The following is a 25274-nucleotide window of genomic DNA, read 5'->3' as shown; positions in this document are numbered from 1 at the left end:
CTTCTCCCCACTGTTTATGCATCCTTCCTACATTTGCCCCAATTCTCATTTTATCACTTGCATCTGTCTATATTTCGCTTCCAACCCATCTCATCACATGGATTCTTATATCAAGTAGTTTAGACTCCCCACTATACCAACATTCTTTTATAGAAATTGCTTGTGGCCCTTTAAATTTTCATATGGTCTGCTTTTCCACAGTGCTGTTCTGTTGCGGTTGCTGTCTGCTAATTTGAACTTTCTTCTCATTAACATCCCCCTTCAATTCATTCCTAGAAAGCTTGTTCACCACTACAAATATTTGTTTCCCATTTTTAGTGCTCTCATACATATTCAACAGTCACCGTTTTTCCCCACAAATCCATTCTAGCTCTTCTTCCCTCAAGTCTCTCTCTTCACCCTTTTTTCTATCCTTTAAAACAAATTAAGCGTAGTTGCCTTTAGCAGTAAACCTACAAAAGTTAGCTCTTTTTCTTGGCAAGAACTTTTTTCTTCTTACTTTCTATACATTCAAACTTGTCCATCTTTTATCCTTTTTTTATACTGTTCACTCCATCAACAACCCCTTAGCGCAGACATTTTTATCGAAAGTTAATGCTTTGTAACATTTTACCTTCTGTAAGTACTTTAAACAGCTGAGTTAGTTTGTGCTCACAGTTTAATAATGCAACTTTGTTTCTAACACAGATTGCTAATAACATTATACCAGTATGAATCACAACTCTACTAGATTGTTGTTCAACATTTATTCAGTTTTAATTTAGAGTCAATTCCTGAATGTATACAACAAACTGAATTTTAGGGTCTACTTCATGTTGTCGTAAGCTGACAATATCGAGTCTGATATTGTTGGCATGACAATATTGAAAGTGAAGAACACCGTGCAAGTAAACGGAAATCTCCATAAGGGGAGATTTCCGTTTACCTCAATGTACTGTGGTCTTGGAGTTGGTATATTTGGGGGTGCAGGGGGGCTTGCCCTCCTGCCTACGCCATTTATTTATTTTTTTAATTTGTTTTTTTTTTACGTTATTCGATGTTTTACTTAATTGATCAATAAAGTTTGACCTTTATTGATTCGATTAAGTAAACTTTCGATAACGTGATATAGACACGATTTTTACACTCTGCCTTTTATATACTACTCTAAAAAATACACATCAGCAAAACAATATCACATCTGCATTCCATTTCATTTTAAATGTCTTAATATGCTATTTTAGTCCGTCTTTTTCTTGTTGCAATCTTCCACTCTTGGCACATCATCACAGTGTCTTTTCACATTCTTAGAATGCAGCTCCATATCTTATATATATATATATATATATATATATATATATATATATATATATATATATATAAATATCTTAGTATAATTTTTCTGAATAGAGGTAAGAGTTTAATTGACAAGCTCTCCTAGGATCCCACTGATATGGTGGACCCTGTCATTGGATCCCTCTCCATTTTCATTCTGGTGTCCTTGTTGAGTAAATTGTCAATATATTTACCAATTTTTTCATGGTCATCCCTGGATCCAAAACATTTTTTAAGCCATTGGGGAAATCAACTTTAAAGACTACTGAGTAAATTAGTCTACATCTTAAGTTCAGACATTTGCAGAGCTTCAAATGAGGGTAAATTTATTGTCTTCTTGACATTCTTGTCCCCAAGGAGCAATTGTGATCCCATAAATGCACATCTTTTCCCCCATCCTCAGTTCTTTCCCCAATGTCATAGCTGATTAGCAGCTGCTCCTTCCATTGAAATGTCTATACTTGGAAAACAGGAAGCTTTCTGGGCTGGGTAAACTTGTTGTGCCCTAACTGCAATCTTTCTTTTGGTATGTCCATCAATTTGTTCATCTGGTTCAACATAAAGCCCAGGCAGTCTCTTGCTTCTGCTTCTTCGAGAAAATTCATAACCCTCAGGTTTTCTCTTCTTTCCCAGTCTTCTCTTTAAAGCAACTTTTCCTTGATATCTTCCGGGGTTGCTTCCATCTCAGCTAACTTCATATCCTTCTCATTCTCCACTCTCTGGAGGGCTTCAACAGAAATGTGTGACAGAGCTGTTTCCACTTCAGTTAGCCTTTTATCTGTACTTTTTATGTACTCCATCAAAGATTTACTTATTTTAATGAAGTCTGCGCATACCTTATCTAACTTTTCTTGGAACTCCGACATCACTTCTTGGCCTCTCAGCCCTTTTCTCTGTATTTGGACTCATGGTTCTTTCCTGTATGTCATCTGTGCTCTGCCAAACGAATTAGTTCTGCCTCTCCTTTTGATTCTTTTCTTGCTTCTTTCAGACATTCAGCTTATTCTGAGTTGGTTTCTATATACTTCTTACAAATTCTGCATTTTCAAGTCTGATTTACAATTAGAAAACATCTCTGAATGGAGAGACTAGAGCTGTTGTTACCTAGCTTCACACCAAACCAAAAGTCCTCTGTTCACCTACTCTGGTGGCATGGGAGAAGGTGGTTCCCAAGTCTGACTACATCTATGCACATGAAGGCTTGCATGACAACAGTGGCCACCTGAAAGGACTTCGGCTTTGCACTTTCAGGTTGATGAGATGTGCCAATGCACAGGTAGTATGCATACAAAAAGGGAAGGGAGTAGAAAGCATCTCTGATCACGGGGTGCTTATGCACCATGGAAGGGGTTAAGGTCATAGGGAAACATTCCTCCACTGCTTGTTCCCAAGATAACATGGACTGTTATTTGGAGGAAAGGGTTCAACCATGTAGTTCTATGGACAAACATGGTGCACTCTCCTTAGGGTCCTGATCTGGGAGGGAAAGAGAGAGATTATTCTGGCTACTGGAATAATGGTGCCTTTCCACTGAAGGAGTAAAACCAGAGGCACAGAAAACCCTTACGACTGCCAGGATGACTGCCTCTCTGGATCACTTTTCAATCCATAATAATTAGACGTGGTAAAAGGAAAAACAGGCTCAAGCTACATTCGAGGAGGCCTGATGATTATTAAGCATGGCAGCAAACAGGTGTAGAAATATATTACTACCACCAAGAGACACATTGTCTATTTAGCCTGCCCAGGTTTTCCAACTAGTATCTTGTACAGCAAATATTTGGTCACTATTCTCCTTTTTTTCTACCTGTCACATGCCCTTCTGAATTGTGCTGTTGAATCAAAGTGCGTCATCATCCTCAAAAGTCCATTCTAGACATACAATACCCTCTCCATGAAGTAAAACTTCAAAATCATCTTAAAAGTTTGTTCCCTTCTTTGTAATCAGTTATCTGTTTTCCGTCTCTTTTTCCTTAGATCCACCATCTCACAGTTTCCCATCAAGAGCTTTCCCACCCAGATGACATCACCCTAAGCTCCTTCTAAGCTATTTTCCTATGTTTTTTTTTCTGCTTTAATGCTCACCAGCCTGCAAGTCCTCTGATGTTTCCCCAGTTCAGCAGTGATGGTGTAGCCATGGAGATGACTTAAGCCCTCAACAATATCCTCATAATGATGGTGTTCTGTTAAAGCCCAAACCCCACTCATCTTGGCTTATGTGAGCAACCATGTCACCACAGGGTGTCCTAGGCTCTCCCCTTGTATGGGAGTGCTTCCATCCACACACACACTACAGGGAATGTCATCACTGGCATAGAATTATGAAGTCCAGACCTCTGGCCAGTTTAGTGTGCCATGAAAGCATCTTGCTGTGGCCATTGGTCAACCAGAACCATCATGCCCTCTCATTCTCCCTACTTGGTTCATCCAACACTTGAGCCTCTCTCTGAACTTTGATCATATGCCACAGAGCTGGACTGTACACACTTTTTGAGTCACTAGCATGATGATCTTCATGTCTTTCAACTTTCACTTATAATACAGTTCCTTTGTTTCCTTAACTGTCCTGTTATGTTCCTTTAAAACCTTTCCAGTGTTCCTGTGTCTCTTTCCTTGTACATGCTCAAAAAATGAACATATTACTTCAGCTGAGGCCTAACTTGAGCCAAGTAGAGGAGAGGAAGAACTTCTTTGTCCATGGCATCTTCTCCTCTTAAGATGCATCAAAGCATCCTGAGTCTGGTTACAAAGATATTCATCTACACCTGAGGGTCCAGTGGAGTTACAACACCCAGATCTTTTCCAGTCAGTCTTAAGAGTTCCACTACACCAATAAATTATGTTTGAAATCTACTCATTAAAGAGGACCAGGTTTTGCACCTACCTGGCTACCCCACCTGTCACCGCCACCACCCACTGCTTTCTCCCATCCATTTAATCATTACTTTGCTAACCTCTACCATTGGCAGCTTGCTCAACAGTCTACTGCAGAAGAATAACTGAAAATCTTGCTGCTGAAATTTAGGCAGACTATGTCTACAGGATTAACCCACTAAAAGAACTGCATTAGGTTAATTTGACAAAACCTTCAAGCTACAAATCCATGATTATTTGTGTCCTGAAGTTGGCTTTGGTCCAGAACTGCCACAGCCCTTTCCCCCAGAATTGATAAGTTATGTAACTAGGCATTTGTGTTGTCCATTTTCATTCTTACTCACTTATGGGTTACAGATCTCATCCTCGGATCAGACTCGGCCATATACTTTGGATCCAATTCTGAAGTTCTTCCCCTACCCACAATGCCCTACTCCATCCCTAATGTCTCAGATCAAGTTTGCTGCTCTCTTTCCTAATAATAGAAGAGAAAACAGATATAGCCAGATAGAAAAGACACGGCTCAATCCTGGTACTGTAGGTTCCAAACACAGTCTAATAGTTCCTTCCAGAAGAAAAAAATGGATGGGGGATGGATGGGAGGGGAGTTGAGGAAGAATGAAAATTAACACAGATGCCTAGTTATGGTGAGTACATAAGTTATAAATCTGACGATGTCATTTTCATTCTTCCTCACTTATGGGACAGAGACCCCAGCTACACTGACCTTGGGTGGGTGCCATGGAAGGATATTCCGGAGTACTGCCAAACCAAAGGAGGCTCTACTTCTAGATATCATGTCCAGTTTGTAATGTGAAACAAAGGTACAATTCTTGGACCATGTAGTTGCTGCATAAATGTCATCAAATTCTTGAAAAGGCAGATGACGTAGCCATATTCCTAGCTGAGTGAGCTTGCAGAGGTTTTGGTAATGTCATAAAGATATTTGGGGAGAAAGATACAAAAAGCTGGTCTGACCTTCTAAGCTGTTTTGTCCTGTAAGGTAGAAACATAGTTGTCTGTGCACATCAAGAAGGTGGAGCATGTACTCTCCTTTACTGGCAAAATTTGGAAAGAAAACTGGCAAGTGACTGGATTGGTTGATGTTATTTTCATAAGCTACCTTATGTAAAAAGAAGGGTTAGTACACAGAGAAACCCTGTCTTTATGAAAAACAATTTAAGGAGTTTTTACTAAGAGAGCATGGAGTTCAGATATTCTTTTTGCCAAAGTTATAGCTACCAAGAAAACAGTCTTCCATGACATATATTTTAGATCAGATTTGTCTGATGGTTCAAAGGGTTTTTGTGTTAAACCTTCAAGTACTGCAGTATGATCCCAAGGCAGTGAGGAATCCTTTACCTGAGATCTCAGAAGAAAAATGCCTTTCATAAAAGCTTTACATAGTTTGGAGGAAGCCAAGGAAAAATATTTATTCCCCTGCATGGAAATTTGAAATTGCTCCCAACTGAAGTTTAACTGTAGAGAAACTAACCCCATCTTTGGAAAGAGCTGTCAAAAATGAAGAATAGCTGAAACGGATGCAAAAAAGGGATCACGCTCCTTATCGAATGCTCAGAACTTTTATAAACTTTGTTGGGAGAATCCTTTTGAGAAGGCAATATAATGTCACAAACTGGAAAATAGCACCTGGACTATCATTGGAAGTGACTAATCCATGCAGGCCTGAATGTTGGGATGTTGAATTATTGACTGGTGAAAGAGGAGGTACTGAGTAGACTGCAGTATCCATGGAGGATAACGAAGATGACACCATAAAAAGGGGAACCATAGTTGCCAAGGCCAGAAGGGGGCAATGAGGATTACTGAGCTGTTCAGCCTGCTTGCTTTCTGCAAAAATCTTGGAATCAGAGAAGAGGAGCATAAGCATAAAGGAGACCAGAGGGCCAAGCATGAAGAAAAGCATCTCTCAGTGACTCCACTGAGGGGGATTAGAGCAAACTACTTGCAAATAGGTTGCAGCAAGGTTGGCCCCAATGCCCGAAGATCATATTCACTACCTATTGATTGAGAGACCACTCACAAGGCATTAGCATGGATCTGCTTAGTTTGTCCACAAGCATGTTGGTTTTCCCTGGAATGTGCATAGCAGTTAGAAAGTGGTCTGATGAGATCGCCCATTCCCAAACCCTCATGGCCTCTCTGCCAAGGGGATAAGATCAAGTTCCTCCTTGTTTGTTGATGTATCAGATTACAGACATGTCAGTCTGAACTGTAATAGTCCTCAAGGGAAGAGCATCTTGAAATGCCTGCAATGCTAAAAGAACTGCTCTCATCTCCAGGACATTGATATGTAAGTTGGTCTCTTGAGCAGTTCTTCCCACGAAATGTCCACCCATCCCAGATGAGCAGCATCTGTGGTGACTTGGCTACTGGGTTTGGCAGAACAAACAGTCTGCCCAGAAAAGACTTGTTAGATTGTATCCACCAGCAAATGTGTTGTTTGCAAATTGGGGTAAGTTTAATTTGAAAAGTTGGGTTGATATAGAATGAACCACTGTACAGCTACAGTCCATTGGAGGACCCACATAAAGAAGTGTGCAAGAAGGAGTAGTATTATGGCAGCTGGCATTGACCCAAGTGCTTGCAGCACTAATATTGCTGGAGGAGATGGACAAGAAAGGATAGCCTGAACCTGGTTTCTGATGGAAGTAATGTGGTGGTGAGGTAAAGATGCTATTTGTGTTATATCCAAAACTGTCCCAATGAATTCCAGGCTCTGAGCTCGTGCAAGTTTGATTTGGCAAGATTTATTGTAATACCCAAAGAGTTGCAAATCTGGAGCAAATAGTCCCTAGCATGTTGTAGCTGATGCTTGGAGGAGGTGGTGAGGTGCCAGTCATCTAGATATGGAAACACCTGGAATCCCTTCAGTCTCAAATGAGCTGCAACTACTGCCATGTATTTGGTAAATGCCTTGGAGACTGGTGAGTCCAAAGGGCAGAGCTCTGAATTGGCAATGACTGGCCCCCAGCTGAAAGCAGAGATTTCTGGAATGTCTATTTTGATATGATAGTATGCATCCTGAAGATCTATAGAGCACATCCAATTGTCTTTGTACAGAAAAGGCAGGATGAACTGAACAGTGACCATTTGGAACTTCACTTTCTTTACATACTGGTTCAGTCTGCTTAGATCCAAAATGGGTCTAAGGTCCCCCGTTTTCTTTGGCACTAAAAAGAAGCATGAATAAGTTATGAATCCTATCTGGCCTGGTGGGACCTTCTGGATGCCTCTTTTTTTCGAACAGCTTTATATTTCTTGTGCTGCGGCCTTCGTCTGACTGGGTAGAACATCGGGAAGTTTCTTCCTTTGACAATGAGGAAGAAGGGAAAATCGTATGTAATACCCTGCAAATATTATTCATAGCACCCATAAATCTCTTCCGGTATTTGACCAGGTGTCTAGGTGCAAAGAGAACTGACCTCTGTCTGCCTCTAGAGTGAGACAGTCAGGCAGCATTTAAATTGCTGATAGAGTCTGAAAAATCATCTCTAAAGTCCTGGTCCTACGGGCCTCCTCTACCTCTGGGGTGATTTCTACCATTAGAATTTCCCACCGTCTGCATCTGGAGGAATTTTCCCCATGTGAATCCTGGAAAGGTCCCTGAGATTTACAGAACCACATTTTCTTACCATCTCTCTCTGGTTCCTAGAAAATGTCCATTGAGGTGTAAAAAACTTGACCCCCATGGAAGACAAAGTCTTTCCTTCTTGTTTGCTGTGGGTAAGCACATCTTTTACAGATGGCCCAAACAAGGAAATACTATCAAATGAGGAATTAAAGGATGTAAAAGGTTTCGTAAAGTTGCTTAGCTGCTTCCAGGTATGTCTTATGACAATGCCTGTACATGCTGCTCGTGAGGTCCCTTCAGCTGTGTAAGAAAATAACCTCACTGAAGAGTTTGAAATAGATGAGAGTGGCCAGTTGAGAGGAAGTCCTTTTGAAACCCTCAGCAGACATAGACTCAGACAGTATTTGATATTTCTTTAGTCACATTTCTCTGAAGCCTAGTAAAGTGCACCAGATAATTAAGCAACCTCAGAGCAAAAGTAGCTGAGGCGAACACTCGCTTTCCAATCTGTCCAATGCTCTGGGCTCCCTATTAGGTTGATGGACAGACCAGCTCCTTTCTGATAGCTCTGTTTTAGTGGCTGTTGCCGCAGCTGCCACCACCATGGCATCAACTGGGACTCCTTTGCTCCAGTGGGATCTGTTTGCAGGTGAGGCCAAAATCTTGTCAGGATGCCTGGAGATGGCCTTGATAATATCCAGCTCCTTCCATGCCAGACCAGAATCCAGATCAATAGGTTCATCTGCCGGGGAGGGTTACCCAAGACGTAGACAGATATAATACACTAGAAAATACTTAGTAGTACAATACACTGGAACACAACGCAAGCACTGACTGTAGATGGTGTAATAGTCTTCTTTATTTCATTCTGGTACCTCGGCCTTCGCCTTCTCAAGGAATACATTCATCATACATACCACCACACCTTTTGTATCCATTTCAAAATCAATTTAGCATACTTAATTGCTTAATCAAACAATCTAACAACCAATTAATGAATAAGAATAAACCTACCATCATGATATCCAAAATTTTGCTAAATACATTGTTTTTAACTGTTATGAATATACTATTAAACATTAAAAAATATAAAAATATTTTGTTGTATAATTTATCACATATAGTGTTATAAATTCCATTCCATTCCAAACCTTTAAATGCTTTTATATGTGAAAAATATTAGAAATATTCTATACAACAAACATTACATTCCAGTGTATTGTACTACCAAGACGTAGACGGGCCAGAACCAAAAGCCTCCAAGATCACCTTTTCTTTGGGAGAGGGAGTTTGGGAAGATGAAGCACCTTTCAGCTTCAAGATCTCTAGAATATCTTCAAAGGAGATGTCATCCAGTGGTGATCTGGGTGATCCTTCATCAAAATCGGTGTCTTCTATAAGAGACTCCATGGGGGAATCTGTACGTCTCCCCTTACATGTCCTCTTCCAGGGCACCTCTTCTGCAAGATGTTCTGGAGAGGTGTCACAAGACGGTCTATATTAGAAGCTCAAAAATGCTTCTAAGCGAATATGGAATGGGCGACACATTCATCGAATTGCATTTAAGTGATTCAATGAATATGTCATAGGACAGGGGTTCCCAAAGTGTGCGCTTTGGCACCCTGGAGAGCCACAGCTTCCTCACAGGGGCACTGCAAACTAATAAGTGTGGCACCCCTTATTTCCTGGTACTTTTAGTTTTTAAAAAATTAAATCCCGGCTTTTTGAGCTGACTGCCAGCCTGTCAGAATCAAGCTTGCATCCATTTCTGGCTGCTCAACCTTCCAAATGTTTAGCCGGGAACAAGTGGACATATGCTCCATGGTGGTGGCACCTGCATTGTCTCACCTGCCTTAAACTGTGGTATAATCAGATTGCTTACATTCCCATTCATATAGGTAATTTGACTAGTCTGGAATCTCTGCACTTGAACCGCAACCAAATCTAAAAGATTCCCGTTCAGCTTTTTTTTTTTGTCGTAAATTGCGCTTCCTGGATCTCAGCCTCAATAACTTAAGCTCCATACCTGGGGACATCAGTTTCCTACAGAACGTGCAGTACTTTGCTGTGACAGCAAACAAGGTGAGCAAACTGTTTTTTAAAACTGAATTACTTTCATAAGGAAGTGTAGTATTAATAACTATATTATGCTTTGCTGATCTACTTTAAAGAGAAGCACTTATCAGTGCTGTAAAACTAGCACGTTGTAGAGGTAAGCTTGTGCTTTGCGATTGGTTGCTCTTTAATTTTTTTATGCACTGCATTTTTTAACTTACTGATTTTCAAGGTCGCATTTGCCTTGATCAAGTAACACCTACTGCTGACAACAGAGCAGGGTTTGCAGTAGTGTGAGATGATTCGACAGCCTGTGTGGAGTGTTGACCCTGCTCTTTGTCTCCTTGTGAAATACAGCTCCAGGAAAAGTTTTCAGAAGCAGGACTTGTAAAATCCTGTCATGCATTTCATGCAGTCTAAATTTCTTTTGCTAACAGTCCAGCTACAGTGAGGTGTTTGGGTTAAACCGAATGTCGTCTTGGATATTTGTATGTTTGGCTGTGTACTGTGTCCGTAATGAAAAGATGCTTAAATAAATTTGTTTTTCTGTGCTTTTCATATGTGTACACACACACGTGCATACATATTTGGACAGATGACACATCTGGCTGTAAAATTTTTATTCTCAAATATTTATTTGTAAATTTAGTTGCTGAGCAGGTCAGTACAGCTTCACCCTACTGCACAAAGTAGTTTTCAGGTCTTGCTGGATTTACTTAAGGAAGAGATGTGAACACATTGTTGGAAATGTGTACTATTTTTATTAAGCATTAATAGAATTTATGTTTTTCTTTTCAGTACTCGGATATTCTAATGACCTTAAGGTAAAAAAATGCTTATGGTGAAATTAACAAGTAGGATTGATGATAAAGTGGGTCTGGTCTAAACTGTTAGCACTAGAGTTCTTTGCACAGCATGAAGAAATATGAGAGTAGTTTTCTTAAAAAAATATATAATTATAATAAAGTGAAAAATCATGGCTTTAGGGGAGCAATGAGTAAAAATGATGTAAACATTTTAGAAGTATTTACCGGGCAACATTTCTAGGGGTGTTTTTAATGTTAAGAGGGGCTGGGATAGTATTATGAGGTCTGGTTACCAAATATCCTTTTCTGGCTACATCTGTGTAACATTTGAGAGGTATGCTGGACAGAGTCAAATAACAGGACCAGATTTTAAATATTGTTCTTATACACTTAAAGTTAATAATGTTGCCATTAGGTTTGCTTATCTCTCAACCATAGTAGATCAGTGTTATGCTGTTAAGCAGAATGTACACTTTTTCTTGGTAATTGTCTTTTTATTGTACTTTTGAGCTTTTCTCCCCAGGTCTCCTAGTCCAGTCAGGCAGCATCGTTAAACAAATGTCAAATAAATAAACAAATAAATGAACTACGCACTTTATGCGCACCACGAGGGGCACCTTGGGAAAATCTGGAGTCAACAAGAGAGCCAAGAATCTAAAAAGTTTGGGAACCACTGTCATAGGGCAAGGAAATGGCTGGCTAACTTCATGGAGTTGCCCTTTCCTTCCCTGTAGTGCGATCTCAGAGATGGTATATTCAGTTGGGGGGTGTGGGGTGCAAAGCTCCCCACCTCTTTATGATGTTATATAATTTTTTTTTTCTTTTTTAGCGAACAGCCGCATAGGTTTTTTACCTAGGGAAAAATTCTCTTACGTGGCCGTTCGCTATTTTTAGTTTTCATGCATTATGTGTCGACTTTTATGTAGTCGCACATATGCGCTTTCATTCTTATAATATAGACCCATCAGAAGAGAAGGGAATTTCCTACACTGGAAATCGCTGGAGACTCACTGGAACTGGCTTTCCCTGTGGAATAGGTCTGACCGACTCAGAGCTCGGAACAGATGAGAGTAAAGGGGTAGGATTCGAAATATGAGAAGATGGTTTTCTCTGGACAGAAAAAGCCCTTTTCCATCACCTCAAAGGCAAAGGGATTGGGAGAAGCCCTGACCCATTCCCTCAGAGGAAAAGAGATCACTGCCACTCCCGGATATGAGCCTTGAGGGGAGAATCTGATACAAACTGTCTAGGGCTGAAGCTCCGACAGGAAGGGATGGATCCGACAAAACTGGAGCCAAACCTACTCCCTCACATCTGACACTGATACATCAGCTCCAAGACCCATTCTGATCCGAGGGTACTGGAGCAGAACCATCAGGGAAATAGTTGGAGTGGAGGAGGAAACTTTCCTTGGATCCGATGCTGAGTCTCCTCAGATCCTGGGACTCCGAAACCATGGGTTGGATTGAAGAAGACTATAGACTTTGAATGCACACTCTGCCACTTCTGATAAACCTCTGGGGGACCTAAAAACACTCTGGAAGGGTGACTGGAATGTTTCTTTGGACTCTGAAACAATTGTGCAGGCAAGGAGGGTGAAATAGATTTTATACATTCAGAAGTACGGCGCCTACAAAATATCCAGTGTAGATGGGGAAAAAAAATCGCTGTTCCATGTTTTTGCTATTTAGTGGTTTCAATGTTTACAGCTCGATAAAAGAGTGTTCACTCTTTTAAGCTTTCGAGCTTGTGATAAAGACCCGGTGCATGCAAGTTTACTGACATTTAACAACAGAACATTTTCTGCTTTGCCAACATTATTCTTCAGATTTCCCCCAGTCTGCAGCATTCTTTTCTACTAACTACAGTTAGTTAACTGAAGAACATCCATAGGATAATATATAGATAAGCTAAGCAACATATTTATCAGCATTATGTCTGAGGAAATATGAGCGCCTTTGCTGGAAGATGAGCTAAACCACAGTGTGATAGTAGCTGTTCTGGAAAAAAAAGATTGTTAATTACGTTCATACAGTATACAAGTGATAATTTAAAGTCCATTTAACCTGTCAGCCAACCACCTAGACGCATGCCCCTTCCATATCTATGTATACAATGAAAATACAAAGCTAGAAGTATTTTATTATAAGTGATGGCTGCTCTGTCAGGTTACAGCAGCATGCTAAAAGTCTGATAACAGGTGATGCTAATGCATGAGAAAATGCCAATTTGTCCTATAGTCCATAATTTTAAATCATAAGCAAGGCGCCCTGCATACCACTATGACTAGGATAAGGGGAGTCAAGACTGAGATGAAATAACTTTTAGTTATGTGCTTACCATAACTTCGGATGTATGGTATCCATCTCGCCTACATTCATAACTGATGGGTTCGGAGCCGATCCATCGGCTCCGACTCGGCCACTATATAGTAGAATGAAGTCTCTAACTGGCTGGGCTACCCCTTATCCCAGAATGCACCACGCCTGCTTCGCCAGATCTTGTTTGTTCGCTTTCATACCTACATCCAGACACAGAGACATACCAGCAACTGTAACAAACTAAAGTCCTTCAAGAGAAAAACTCAGTAAGTAGCAACATTCCCTCTAAATCCAATGGGAAGGGGGGAAGGAAGGCGGGTACGTATGAATGTAGGCTAGATGGATCCCACACATCCGAAGTTATGGTAAGTACATAACTAAAAGATGTAATGGGATCCTATCTCGCCTACATTCATAACTGATGGGACAGCGTCCCTAGCACCTAAATCCCGGGTGGCTCATTGGAAAACACTCCTGAGAACTGTGGAACCAAAAGAAGCTCTACCCCAAGAAGCCACATCTATCTTGTAATGAGAAATGAAGGTGTGCGGAGAAGTCCAGGTAGCAGCCGCACAGATATCATCTATCGATAATTTGGAGTGAAATGCTACAGAAGTAGCCATTGCCCTGGTAGAATGAGCCCTGACTGGGAAAGGTAGCTCTTTGCCGGACCGTGAATAAATGAAGGAGATGCAATCTTTAATCCATTTGGCTATGGTGGTTTTAGCCACCTGTTGACCCAACCTATTTTCCGCAAAGGACACAAACAGCTGATCTGACTTTCGTGTCTGATTGGTCCTACTTAAATAAAAATGCAGTTGTCTGTGAACATCCAACTGATGGAAATATATTCTGCGGTATTGGAGAATTTGGGAAAAAACACAGGGAGCTCCAAGGATTGTCGAATGCATAAAGGGGATGCTACCTTGGGCAAGAAAGAGGGATTTAACTTGAGGGACACTCTGTCTTTGTGAAAGGTCAAATAAGGAGGATTAGAACAGAGAGCCTGAAGCTCTGAGACCCGCTTGGCAGCGGTTATTGCCACCAAAAAGGTGGTTTTCCAGGATAGAAATTTTATATCACAAGTAGCTGCTGGTTCAAAGGGGCGGGCAGTTAAAGAAGGTAGAACCATATTCAGGTCCCAAGGGGGCACAGGATGGGCTATTGGGGGCCGAAGGAGCCACGCTCCTTTAAGGAAAGATTTGCAAAGCCTGTTTGCCATTAAGGAAGGCTCAAAGGAGACATGAAAATTGGAGATAGCCGCCAGTTGGACTTTAATTGTGGAAACTGAAGAGCCCAAATAAAACAAAGAAGCCAGGAATTCTAAAACCTGAGGTACTGGGGCGGTAAGGGGATCTACACCTCGTTGCTGGGCCCAAAGAGCAAACCTCTTCCACTTGCTGGAATATAGTTTAATAGTGGAAGGTTTGTGAGAAGAGGACAAAATGTGGATGACGTCTGGAGAAAAAGAGTTATCTCTGACTAAGGTTGGAAGTGGAGTAACCAAGCGACCAACCTCAAGGACCTGAGGGATGGGTGAGACTGTCCCGACTGATGAGTCAACAGGTCAGGCACCAGGTCCAGAAACCATGGGCCCTCCACCGCATACCTCAGAAGGAAGGGGAACCAAACCTGACGAGGCCAGTGTGGAGCGATCAAAATCATGTCGCTTCCTAGATAAATCGCCTTCTGTATCACCTTCGGGAGAAGGGGAACCGGAAGGAAGGCGTAAAGTAGACTGGGGGGCCAACTGTGAGCTAGAGCGTCCCTGGGAATCTGCCCCTGAGAGGGAGTCAGAGTGAAGAACTCCCTGCATTTCGCATTGTGAGGGCTGGCGAACAAGTCGCAACAAGGGAGGCCCCACTTGGCGAAGATGTTTGCAGCCACCCTGTCATTGAGGGACCACTCATGAGGCAACAGGAGAGTCCTGCTCAGCCTGTCTGCAATCACATTGGATTTCCCCGGAATGTGTGTTGCCACTAGGAAACGCTGGGTAGAAATCGCCCAGTGCCACACTCTCATGGCCTCTCGGCAAAGAGGGTAGGACCTGGTTCCGCCTTGCTTGTTTATGTACCAGACTACCGACATGTTGTTGGATAGGATCGCAATAGTACCCCAGGGGAGAGCATGATGAAGTGCTTGCAACACCAGTAGCACCGCTCTCATTTCCAGGATATTGATATGTAAGTGCGTTTCGTGAGCCTGCCACGTGCCTTGGACAGACCTGTCCAGATAATGACCCCCCCACCCTATCTGGGAGGTGTCCGTGGTCACCGTGGCGACGGGAGGCTGAAGGGCAAAGGGTCGCCCCTGGTCCAGGTTGGACCGAAGCAGCCACCAACGTAGGTCCCGACGGCAAATTTCAGTAATCTGGACCAAATGGTTCAAGGGAAGTTCCTGAAAAGACCATTGAACCGACAGTAGCCATTGCAGCACCCGCATGTGCAGCCTGGCTAAGGGGACTAGAAGAATAGTAGAGGCCATCGTGCCCAATAACTGCAGAATCAGTCTGGCCTGAACTCGTGATCTGGGTAACAAGGTTTGAACCTGAGACTGCAGGACCTGAATCCTTTCTACCGGCAAGAATGCCCGCATTCTTCTTGTGTCTAACTCTGCGCCTATAAAGGTAATACGCTGAGACAGCTGCAGCACAGATTTTCCCCAATTGAACGTGATTCCTAGTGAATGACCCAAACTGACTGCGGTCATAAGCGCCCGAACTAATAGATGCTTGGAGGTGGCAGTAAGGAGCCAGTCGTCTAGATAGGGAAACACTTGGAATCCTAGACTTCTCAAGTGAGCTATCACTACTGCCAGACACTTGGTGAACACCCTGGGGGCTGTGGTGAGACCAAAGGGCAGTGCTCGGAACTGGAAATGACTGGTTCCCAGGCGGAAGCGTAAATGACTCCTGGACTCTTGACTTATCAGGATGTGATAGTAAGCGTCCTTGAGGTCTATGGATCACATCCAGACATCCTTCTCCAATAACGGGAGAATGGCCTGAAGGATGACCATTCGGAATTTGGATTTTTTTACAAAGCGATTCAATGATCTGAGGTCCAAAATGGGCCTCAAGTCCCCAGTCTTTTTTGTCACCAAAAATAGTCTTGAGTAAGTTCCTGATCCGATCTGGTCGGCGGGGACAGGCTGGATGACTCCTTTTCTTAGCAGCTTTGAAACCTCGACCGCTGCTTGATCCCGCTGACTGGGTGGCACATCTGGGATTTTCCTGATAGGAAGAGGGGGGATCTTGATGAAAGGGATGAGGATAGCCTCCGGTTATGGTTCGGAGCACCCACTGATCCTTGGTGATAGATTCCCAAGCCTGTGGGTGTTCCGCAAAATGACCCCCGACTGGCTCCGGAGATGCGCAGTCGGGCCACGTCTCAGGAACGGGGAGCGTAGGATGGACCATGAAAGGAATTGCGGTCTCCAGAGTTACGGCGGCCTCTGCCGCCTCTGGGGCGGCGTCTTCCTGAATCCCCCCCCCTGCCTCTAGAGGGGGGATCACTCGGTGGAGTAGGGAAAGACCTTTGAGATTTCCTGAACCACATTTTCCCTCCTCTCTGGGCCTTGGGGTAAGGTCTAGAGGGAGCAGAAAAATGGGCCCCCACGGCAGTCAAGGTCTTGCCCTCCTGCTCGCACAGAGTCAGTGTGTCCTTCACCTTGGGTCCAAACAGGAAGGACCCATCAAAGGGGGCGTCAGTGAAGGAAGACTTAAAAGCCTCTGCAAAGGGACACAAGCGTAACCAGGCGTGTCTTCTAAGAGCCACGCCTGTTCCCACTGCTCTACTCGCCCCTTCGGCCGCATATGAGATGAGCCTCATGGACGAGTTGACTATCGAAGATAGGGTAGTCATCTGGGCGCCAACAGTTTGGGCTAACGCCTCAGGCAGATTACCCATAATAGACTCACCTAACTCTTTGAGGAGGTCTCTTTGGAGCCTGGTAAAATGACAAAGGTAATTCAGTGACCGCAGGGTAAAGGCCGCTGAAGAAAGGGTACGCTTCCCGTACCTATCCATGCTCCTGGAATCCTTATTAGGAGGGTGAATAGACGTTGAAGCCTCTGCCACGTCTTGCTGAGTGGCAGATGCCACCACCATCGCATCTACTGCAACTCCTTTAGTCAAAAATTCCTTTTGAGGAGGGGCTGAGAGGAACTTGTTAGGCCTGGCGGGCACCAGTTCCACAGAGTCAGGGTGTTCCCACACCCTTCGAGAAACTAAATCTAGTAATTCATTGAAGGGTGGAGACAACCAGGAGACGGAGGGCTGGGCCCCAAAAGCCTTGAGGAAGACTGACTCCTCCGCGGAAGGGGTTTTGGACTGCCAATCGCCTCTCTGTCTCAGGATCTCAAGGATATCTGAGAATGAGATGTCATCCGAGGACGATTTAGGGGACCCCTCCGCATCATCGAGGTCAGCATCTGATGTGATAGACTCATCCTGGGAGTCAATGTGCTTCCTCTTGCACAATTTCTTTCTTGGAGGTTCATCTGAAGCGGATTCAGAAGGACCTCCCGGGAGAAGGGAACCCCCCAAGGGGGTATCCTCAGGCCCTGGGGCCCCACTGTTGTGGGAATGAAGCACACCAGAAGCACCAGTTCCCAAGTCTAGGGACGGTGAGGTAGAGACTTGCTGAGCCGGCAAGGACATGGCCAGCGCACTCCTCATGGCTCAAAAGCAGGGCCTCCAGACTCTACGGAGGACACCGGCTGAGAGACCACGACGGTACCGGGAATCCCTGCGGCCGACGCTCCGAGGGGAAGACTAGGCACCGAAGCTACCAGTTCCAAAGTGTTCCCCTTGGCCCCGACCGAGGAAGTTCCGGTACCGAACCCTGACGCCGAGGACAGGGTAGGAATGATGGTTGGAACAGAGAAACTCCGAGGGAGTCTCGGTTCTGACTGGACAACTCTGCTCCGCTCTACTGTCACTGACTCAAACGGCTCCGAGGAGGTTGGAGGAGGAATCGAATGCGTCGAAGTGGGGACCGGCTCTGGAGCCGAGTGGGCTGGAGACCATTTTTGCAAAAACCGGGGACTGGAAAAGCCTCTGGATAACTCTGTCCAAATCTGAGTCTGACAACCTGGAGGATTTAGAGGAAATAGATGGGGGCCGAGACGACTTCTCTCTCGGCTCCGATAGACCAGGGGACCGGCTCCGAAACGGCTCCAACACCATCGGCACCAGATATGGAACCGTATGAGTAAGCATCGGTGCCGAAGGGGACTTCGGGGCCGGGGGGGGGTCTGAGCTGCACACCTCCAACGGCTCCGAGACCAAAGGAGCCGAAGCAGGTGATTCGCCTCTCGATCCCCCAACCTGCGGCTCCGACACCAATGGAGCCGAGGAAAGAGGTATCGAGGCAGACCCTTCCACCAGAGGCTCCGAAGCCATTGGAGCCGAGGAAGAAGAGGTCGACCTATGCTTCTTGGAAGTCGGTTCCGACGGACTGGTCGGAGCCGACGACCTTTTCTTTTTAGAAGCTGGAGAGGAAGGAGAAGCCAAAGCTTCCTCAAAGGAGGGCATAATAAGGCCCTTAAGGATCAATTTAGTTTTACGTTCTTGAAGGACCCTAGAGGAAAAAGCATGACAAACACTACATGTTTCCTGCAAATGTTTCGGTCCTAAACAATAAACGCAAACAGCATTGCTATCAGTAATAGACATTTTGTAGTTGCACTTGGTGCACTTTTTAAAGCCAGACTTCTGCTCTTTTGACATCCTATCACACAACTATATTTTACCACAAAAAGTAACCTTAAAGTAGGGCACGAGCCCTTGACTCAAAAACGGGACTGGCCCGAGATACAGAACACAAAATGGGCAGAAGCCCTCTAACTAAAATGGGCTTAGCCCGATAAAGCAGGAAGTACAGTAGGGTGAAAAACAAACCTAAAAATAGGCAAAAATCAACACATTGACTCACAAATAAGGGCAAGGGCCCTCTAACTTAAAACGGGCCTTGCCCGGTAAATAGAGAAAATACCAATAACACTGAAAAAGGTTCACACACACGCGTAAAGCTGTTAAAACAGCTGTTTGTTAAATTAGTGAAGAAACCCCTAGGTCAAAAGACCAAAAAGTAACAAAAAAAACCACTTAGCTCCAGCCAAGTCGAGACCACGTCTAGCTTGAAAAGCGGCAAACGAGATCTGGGGAAGCAGGTGTGGTGCATTCTGGGATAAGGGGTAGCCCAGCCAATTAGAGACTTCATTCTACTATATAGTGGCCGAGTCGGATCCGATGGATCGGCTCCGAACCCATCAGTTATGAATGTAGGCGAGATAGGATCCCATTACATCTGGAAATACCCAGTGTGTAGTGAAGATGCAAACATTCTGATAATTAAGGTTTTCAATATAATCTTAAATCTCTGTCACACACACACACACACACACACACACACACACACACACATACACACAAAGCAATCTTGTCAACTTGTGCCAGACAATTTAGCATTTAATACAAAATATTTCATATTTTTCATAACAGTAGCCAGGATGACAGGAGTATTAAGGCACTTTAAAAATATATTTCTTTAATGAAATGTGTAGCTGGGAAGAGGGTGCTGGCACTCTACTACTGGTGGCACCATATTCTGTGTACTAAAGTTGATGAAAAGTAGTGCAACATAATTTACAGAGGCAAGTCAACAAAGTGCCCAGCCTAGCAAACAGGCAAAAACACCAAGTACATGTCCTGTTCTCAGTAGGATTAGCAGAACCAAATCTAAAAACATTTAAATTATATACACTTTTTATCAGAAAGTACTACCAAGTGAAAAACTATTTCCAGGTGAGTGATAGGTCCACAGGAAGTCTATAACTTGGTTACTGCCTCTTACAGTCCCACAGTACACAACTGATGCCTGTAAGAGGTAACTCTGTGCATCCAGATTTGGAGTTCATTGCCGTTTCCCTCTACACCACTCCCTCAGCTGAGACTTACAGCAGCAGAATTAAGGCTTTTGTTTTGTTCTCAAAGGCACAAAATGTAACAGTCAGTAAAATAATATGACAATATATTTCAATGTAAGGCTTTTTTCATGTTCCTTGCTGATTTTTTCATGGCATCTGGAGGCCTGCAATCTTTGTGCAGATACCGATTATCCCAGTTTCAAGTCTCATGATAATCTCTGTACACACAACTCCTTCTTACAGAATCTAAAAGCAGCATAAAATAAGTTTGGGAAACCGTAATGATATAATTAAAGAATGTTACAAACAGACTCACCCTACTGCACTCCAAATCTCTGAGAACACTTTGATCAGCAGGACCATAATGTTCATTTTAGCACTCCTACAGCCAGTGAAGCTCTCCAGTACAAGTCACAAACAGTTCAACCTAGGTAGCCTTGACAGACATGCCCCTCTGTCATTAACAAGGGAATACCACTTAGAAGACCCTGTATAGTTTCATCTCAGTTCTTTCCCTCAAGTAAGGAGTCCTGACAGGGTCCTAAGCAAGGGTTAGAAGAAAGCAGACAAGACACATCAGTAATCTTTCAATCCTTCAGAGAGACGGGCAGGAGGAATGGGCAGCTAGACCTTGACTAGTATGAAGATCTGGTTGTACAATATGTCCTGGTACAATAACCTGCCTTCTCTGAGGCAGTCTCAATATGTACACCTGTTTGAGAGGAACAGTACTGAATTCATGCCAGCAAGCTTTGAAGGACAGCCCTATCAATGCCAACTCTGATCTTGGACTAACTACATCTCAACTGCAATGATTTATAAAAGGTGCATGGCTTGGGCTAGTTAGCTGCAATGATGATTTCCTGAACTATAACTTTTCTAAGCAAGCAAGCAGCAGAGACTGCTACCGTGAAGCAGAATGGAAAAGAAAAGATACACATTGGCAGTCTGTTTCACACCATGTTTTTCCTGCACAGCCCTAAGTAAAGGGAACAAAAGGATTCTTAAAGCTGATGAAACTCAAAAATACAAGAGATGACAACTGAGGGTTCTTTTGATATGCACATTCAAAAGGACCTATCCTCTAACTTAGTTATTAAGAAGTTAGAACAGTAAACTGGCCCCCTGATACAGGGTACACTCAACTAGGGTTTGTTTGGAGAGAAGACTTAAAGAGAGAAAGCTCATCACTCGACGGAGCCTGCAATTTACTGATCATAAAGGCTGAAGTGATAAGTAACAGAAACAAAAGTTATTTACTTAACAGATATTCATTATCCATATTTATCTATCTCAAAACTGAAGGATTAGTTGCCTTATCTTACAAAGCTCAAATTCCTCCCTTAGCTCTCAGAATGCCCTTCACTTCTCTGTACTCCAGATAGTGTGCGCTGAATCAGCAACTGAATTACTTTAGCTAATATAAGAACGATCTTGTATTAACATTAGATGAGTAGTAACTGCCCTAGGGAAGGCTTCGGGGGGGGGGGGGGACAACAAGGCTTGTCAGGAAGTAATAATGGTGACAATTTGGAAAGGAGAAGAAGGAGATCATTTACTGAAGTGGATGGACATGGATAATGAAGATTTAGCTTTATGGTATGTACACTAACTTCTGTATCTTACATTATCTAGTTTGTCCACATCAAAACTGAAGAACAGAGTCTCTAGCTAAACATCTTGTGTGGCACTGTTACAGAATATGAAGAATCATAGTAGCTCTAATGGAAGACCTGGATCTAGAGACCATATGCAGCTTATATTGTCTTACAATAAATGTAAAGTCCATGTCACAGCAGCACAGATATTACCTACAGACACATTTGTGCAGAAGGCTGATTATGTGGCTATAGACCTACTTGAGTGGACCTTAGGTTTAACTGGAGTGATTTTACTACTGGGGACATGGCCGAAGGAGATTCCATCCATTAGCCACCTACATAGTGTTACTTTAGATATTTTCTGGCCCAACATTTGCAGGCAAATAGACAAAAGAGCTGAGTGTGTCTTTGCACTTTGTACATAGAACATTAGTTATCTGCAAATATCAAGACAATATAGTATATATTCACCTTTGTTTGAACATTGTGGGAAGAAAACTGGCAAGGTAACAGATTGTTTGATATTTATCTCTAACATTATTACATACATGAACAATGGGGTGGCTCACAGGAAAACTATCATTATGAAAACATCAAGTAGGTAGGATGACTGGAGACAGTTGGTAGTTTTACAACTATCCTTGTTGATACAGTATCCACCAGAGAGTGTGTTTTTTCCAGGGAAGGTATCTGAGATCAGGTGAAACTACTGGCACAGAAGGAACTCAGAAAAACTTCTCAAGAATGAAATTAAGACCTCATGGTGAAACGGGATCCTTAACAGGAAGTCACAGATGGAATCCACTGCACAAGGAAGGCTGAAGTCTTGGTGGAAGTTGGACATAGCTGTCAAGTGAGCTTTTACAACAAAGAAACTAGAACATGTATCAAATAAGGAAGATAGAAAAAGAAGAACTGAAGGGATTAGAACTGCAAATGGATTCATATCCTGTTGGGAGGAACAAAGAGAAAACTGTTCCCATCTGCTTTTGTAAATTTTCTGGCTGTAGTAAGGATCTGGACCCCACCTTTGACAGGTATTAAAGGTCCCCTGGCCTTTACGGGCTGGCAGTTGTCTCAGAGAATTAAGACTGTGAGCTGTTACTGATCTACTTCCTGTGGTACATGATTAGAGTCCCTCAGCCTTCATTTGCCTACTGCGTGACCTTGAGAAAGTCACTTAAAACAAGACAGTGCTTTGGGGCAGCTAGAAATTTGCAGTATGCTCATGAATGGTCTCTTGGACTGCATGCCTAGTAACTATTTATGAACTTAAGGAAAATGTAAATAAACACGTGGTTAATTTCAGGAAATGAAAATCCAGGTGAGGCTCATTGGACTGGTGAGATAGAACATCCAGATGGGGCTCTAAAAACAGAGGCTTCTTTTCGACATGAGGCCAAAGTAGGAAGAACCATGCTTTTTGAGGCCAGGATTACTGCTGCAATACACAACTTGGCTTTCTGTAAAAACATCAGGATAAGAAGAGGAGCTGAAAGGTGTAAAGAAACACTGTCAGCCACTGATGGACTATAGCATACCAGTGTGTGTGTCCCTGTGGCAGCATGAGGGAAAATAAGTTGCTGCATTTGGTATTAAACAGTGATGCAAAAATGGTCACAGCGAAACTTTCCAAAACAATGAAATATCATCCTTGCTGTAATTCGACTGAGAATCATGACATAAGAATACATCTGCTTAGTTGTAGGCTCAGCTGGGGTTGTGCATTGCCAAGAGAAAGTGAAAGCCCTACCCATTCCCAAAGTCTTATGGCTTCCTGAAAAAGAAGGTAGGACCTGATTATCCCATTTGTTAATATATGACATTACTAACATACTGTCTACGTGAACAGCTACTGTACCCTGGGAATGATGGTCTTAAAATGCCCACACCACCAGGAGAACCACTCTCATTTCCAGTATGTAGCTGTAAAAAATGACCTCCTGCCCAGTCGCAGGGTACACAAATCCTTGGTGCCTGTGACTAAGAGTAGAGGAGGGGCAAAGCAAAGGGCTATCATCCTCTATTCAAATTTGGTAGATGTAGCCACCATTGTAGATGTGACTGGCAAACTTTTGACAACAGAATAACTTGGTCCATGTGGTCCCCCAGCTGAGTCCAGTTGATGTGGAAGGTACAATGCAGAACTGTCATATAAAACCTTGCAGAGGGAATCAGATGAATAATTGTTATGAGGCATAACAATCTGAGAATCAGAGCAGAGTTTGGTGGCGAGATGTAACACAGGGATGACCACAGACTGTAAGGAAATTCTTATGTCTTGAAGTAATTTGACCAGTTTTTTTTAATGTTGCCTAGATGGCAGCATATAAATAAGGCAATGGTTCCAGTTGGGACTTTGCAGTGTTGGCCGATATCCTTAGTGATGGACACACCTGGAGTAAGTAGCTCCTTGCATTAATCCCTCATAGTAGAGATAAGTAGCCAGTTGTCCAGACATGGGAATATTCAGATTCCCCTTAGTTTCATGTGAGCTGCAACTGTTGCCAAGCACTTTGTAAACACCAGGAGGGTCTGTGGTGAGACTAAATGGCAGGGCTATGAATTGACAATTACTTGCTGTATCCAGAAGCTCAAAAACATCCTGGAAGCCTTTACCATCTTTATATGTAGATAGGCATCATCAAGGTCTATAGACCACATCCAGTCTCCTTGCTGAAATCAAGAAAGTCTTGCTTGCACCATGACTTCCCAGAATTTGTTTCTCCTTGTGTACAGATTTAGCCCATTGAGTTTCAGAATAATCCTAAAGTCCTTGGTCTTTCTTGGGAACTAAAAAGAATCTGGAATAAATACCAGAGCCTTTGGTATAGTCTGACCTCTTCAATGGCTCTCTTTTCTAAGTGTCTGATAATCTCTAACTGTGCCACCTTCTTTTGATGGGGTGGGACATCTGGTATTGAGATTGGGGGGGGGCAGCTTTTGTGTATCCAAAAGGGTACTGTATAATCTCTGGCCATTATACCCCTTACCTGTTTGATCTGCAAGATGGCATGCACCTTTCACTGGTGTAGTGCTAGTCGATGCCTGTCTCCAGATTGGGAGACCATGGCAAGTCCTCAGGTATGCTGTTTCTGCTCCCCAAGGGAAGAATCACAAAATCCCTGATTTTGCGGTCCATATCTGCCTTATGGATGCCAACCCCTAAAAAGGTTCCTGCATCTGTAGGAGCTTCCTGTCAGAATGTTACTCAAAAATTTGTTAAAGGAATTTATGGCACTATAAATTCTTCACACACTTACAATTCCTTGAAGAGTGGAAACGGTCTTTTGTAGGGAAGTGAAATTTACACCAATAGCAGACCTTTTTGTTCACTCTCGAGCAATTTCTTCATCTTGTGTCTAGAAAGTGTTGATCTATCAAATGGGGCACTGGCACAGATCCACACAATCACAGCCAGGCTTGCATTCTTATGGTTATGACTGTACCAACAGCTACAGTGAGCAATAGCCTCAATGAAGAATGACAAAATGTTCTGCATTGCTGCCACCTGTAACTCAATATGATGATGACTGTCACTCTCGGGCATTGTAGTGAACTGAGTTTTTTCCCCACAAATTCTCAATGAAAGCAGGCCAACTGCATAAGATAGTTAAAAGCCCTAATACAATGAGTGCCTGATGCTAAATGCATGCTTCCACAATGCCCATCGTCTCCGAATCCCTCTCAGGCAAATGAACCACTGGGCTCTCATCAAATAGTTCCCTTTTTATTGCTGCCACTACTACAAATTAACCCACAAGGTGGTGGTGGTGG

The 25274-nt window shown here is 43.1% G+C and overlaps 1 long non-coding RNA gene across 1 annotated transcript; it reads right to left on the bottom strand.

Moving 5' to 3' along the window:
- Window positions 1–8655: 8655 nt before the first annotated feature.
- On the bottom strand, window positions 8656–25247 carry LOC122810208. The gene is made up of 3 exons (XR_006366063.1): window positions 20209–25247; window positions 18096–18097; window positions 8656–10983 (listed from the first exon to the last, which is right to left on the bottom strand). It is a non-coding gene; the product is annotated as an uncharacterized LOC122810208 (long non-coding RNA).
- Between the last annotated feature and the right edge of the window lie 27 nt (window positions 25248–25274).

This window comes from Protopterus annectens, chromosome 8.part1 (assembly GCF_019279795.1).
Source record: "Protopterus annectens isolate FY-2018-M chromosome 8.part1, PAN1.0, whole genome shotgun sequence".
In the NCBI taxonomy this organism is placed as follows: Eukaryota; Metazoa; Chordata; order Ceratodontiformes; family Protopteridae; genus Protopterus; species Protopterus annectens.
This window is presented reverse-complemented; position numbering and strand designations above follow the sequence as displayed.